We start from the raw sequence: 3,144 nt of genomic DNA, 5'->3' as shown, positions 1-3,144 counted from the left end.
GGGAAGGCACGTATGCATCTTCATAAATATTGCACTTGAAAAAATCTTCTTAATTTTCATCAGCAAGGAAAAGGCGAGGCGAACGGGGTTACAGTGCACTCTTTTTAGTGCAAGGTTACAATGCATGTGATTTCGTGGATCTCGTCTTGTGTTTCTGTGTGCTTCCGAAGCGTGATAATATTGCCTATTAGTTATTTCCAGCAGGGGCTTTGAAATAAGACGAGACTTATTGTCAGGCTATGAGCGAGCTGTGTTCCCATATCCAGACTATTTTCACTTGACTTGTTTCAACTACTATGTAGTTTATTAGTTTTTGTGTATGCTTGGAGTGAATTGCAAAAAAAGCTTCACATTTTAAGTTCAATTTCCGGAGTGAATTGCGAGATAAAAAAGTTCGTTCAGACCTATGTTCATGGGATCTAGTTTCAACTCGACGCGAGAAACGAAATGGTGAAAACGGTTTATGATTTGAACACACCGTTCAAGGGATAGACATTTTCGGAAAAATGAATGAACAATAAAAAGCATAAAACTCTCAGATTGTGACAAATGCCACACATTCAGTGAGTCACTTGTCACTGAAAAAATAAGGAGAGAGTCGCATTTGCCTTTGCAAGAAGTACGCTCTGACTAGTGATCTAGGGTGCGTTAGCTCTTTCTCATCATGTTCCTTTTTTTTAGTTGCTCAGCATGTACTCCCTAACAGACCCGTCCTTAGAAATTTGGGGCACCGGAAGAAACACAAAATAAAGTTATACTCCCTCCGTCTGAAAATACTTGTCATCAAAATGGATAAAAGGAAATGTATTCAAAATGGATAAAAGGGGATGTATCTAGAGCTAAAATACATCTAAATACATCTTTTTTTATCCATTTTGATGACAAGTATTTCTGAACGGAGAGAGTATAATTTTGAAGAATCGTATATAATGCGTGATAAACTATCCGTACAAAGGAGTTGTATATTACTCCAATTCAAACAAGGCGCTCGTGGCCTAATGGACAAGGCATTTGACTTCTAATCAAAGGATTGTGGGTTCGAGTCCCACCGAGCGTGAATATTTTTATGTTATTATACTGTTATTTTCCCCTTGTCTACACTTCTCCATTTCTCTTGTACAAATACAAATATATACTCCTATTCTTGCTGTTATTTTTTCCTTAACTTCTTGTATATAGTCAGAGGGAGTACAATCTATGTTCTTTTTCCTTACACTTCTCCATTTCTTTTGTACAAATACACATTTTTTCTTACATACACTTCTCCGTTTATTTTGTACAAATACAAATATATACTACCCGCAAAAAAATACAAATATATACAATCTATGTTTTTACTGTTATTTTTTCCTTGCACTTCTCCATTTCTCTTGTACAAATACACACATTTTTTATTTTTTTTCCTACACTCCTCCATTTCTTTTGTACAAATACAAATATATACAATCTATGTTCTTACTGTTATTTTTTCCTTACCTACACTTCTCCATTTATTTTGTACAAATACAAATATATACTACCCGCAAAAAATACAAATATATACAATCTATGTTCTTACTGTTATTTTTTCCTTGCACTTCTCCATTTCTTTTGTACAAATACAAATATATACAATCTATGTTCTTACTGTTATTTTTCCTTACCTACACTTCTTCATTTCTTTTGTACAAATACACATATATACAATCTTTGAACAATGCATATCAGGTCACTTCAGTGTAATGTGGTCCACTCTCGAGTTTGTTAGTTATCGGAACCAAGGCCCTCGTATCGCTCCATCTGGCGACTCGCAGGCGACTAGGCCTTCCCTCCTCTTCCTTCATCTTCTTCCTTGTCGCCACCTGAGTCAGTCGTCGGGCAAGCCCGTGTGGGTGCCGGTGCCGGTGGCGGCGAGGAGCTCGTAGCTCCGGCCCTTCGCGGAGGAATGTAGATCCCGGGGTGGTGGTGTCTTTCGGCAGTCGGCGCTCGCTGGAGGTTGCTGGTCAGAGGCTCGACCGCGTGGGTGGTGAGTCACAGGCAGGAGTTGGTCGCGAAAAAGTGTGGAGTTCCTCATGCGCCAGATCTAGAGGTACAAGGTCCTCCCTTCTGCTTCATCTCTCCTGCCATCCTCAGTAGCTTGCAGTTTTGGCTGTCGACCATGGTGCTAATGGGTGCTGATGGAGGTGGCCTGGGATAGGGGGGAAACCCTGGTTGGTCCGTCCGCCCTGGCTGTGGCGACGGCCATGGTCACCACTTTCCTCTTGGAGGCGTCGCCGAGGTCCCACCCCTCCACCCCAACCTCACTCCCGAGGTCCCTTTCAGTTTTGGCCATCTCGGATTGAGTGGGGGTGGTGCCATGTGTGTCGTCACCTTCTAGGAGGCGCCCCCTGGGGTGCTCGAATTTGAGGTTCCGCAGGTGGTGGTGCTTGGTAGCTTGGGTTTCTTAAGCTGAGTGGTGTATGGGACGACATGTTTCTGGATAGTGCTCTCCGGTGGCGGCTCGCAATGCTCAGTTCTGATAGTGCTCTCCGGTTTGTGTTTCTTGGTAAACTGCCCTGGATATAAACACCGTTGATGTGTTAGTAAAAGACACTTGTCCTCAATGCGAGACAGGCACACACTTGGATTCTGAATAAGGAATATATATGGCGGTAACTCACGCGCATTTGGCACCTACTCGCGCTCGGAAACCGACTGCAGGTCGTGGTCCGCGTTGGGGGGGTATATATACCGCAGACCCGGATCGGCAGATGGATCCATCCCTCCATCCGCTCCAGCGCTCGCGGTCTCCATGCCGCCGCAGCGCCGCCGAGCGCGTGGCGGCGTCCACCGGCTGGCGCCGTACAGGATAGGCTGGCTCTCGCGGCGGCGCCAGGGAGACGCTGGAGGCGGCGACGATCTCAGCGACCACGACAACGGGACGCTTCTCCCGGACGACGCCCTCTCGGCCGTCTTCGCGCGGTGCTCGGGCTATGCCGACGTCGTCCGGTGCGCGAGCACGTGCCGGCGCTGGGGCCGCGTGGTCGCCGAGGAGGCCGCCGTGCTCTCCCGGTGCCGCGCCCTGTCCCTGCCACCAGGGCCGGCCCATGGACGAGGCTCCTCTGACGTACTGCAGGGTGCAGTTGGGTCACTGACAGGTGGGCCGCTTTCGGGCCCACCTGTCAG

The 3,144-nt window shown here is 46.9% G+C and overlaps 1 non-coding gene across 1 annotated transcript; it reads left to right on the top strand.

Annotated features, from left to right (window-relative positions):
• The first annotated feature begins 984 nt into the window (after positions 1–984).
• Positions 985–1,057, top strand: TRNAR-UCU. The gene has a single exon. It is a non-coding gene; the product is annotated as a tRNA-Arg (tRNA).
• Positions 1,058–3,144: the final 2,087 nt, after the last annotated feature.

The sequence above is a fragment of the Triticum dicoccoides genome, chromosome 1A (assembly GCF_002162155.2).
Source record: "Triticum dicoccoides isolate Atlit2015 ecotype Zavitan chromosome 1A, WEW_v2.0, whole genome shotgun sequence".
Taxonomy (NCBI): domain Eukaryota; kingdom Viridiplantae; phylum Streptophyta; class Magnoliopsida; order Poales; family Poaceae; genus Triticum; species Triticum dicoccoides.
The sequence above is the reverse complement of the archived record's forward strand: the minus strand, read 5'-3'. Positions and strand labels throughout refer to the sequence as shown.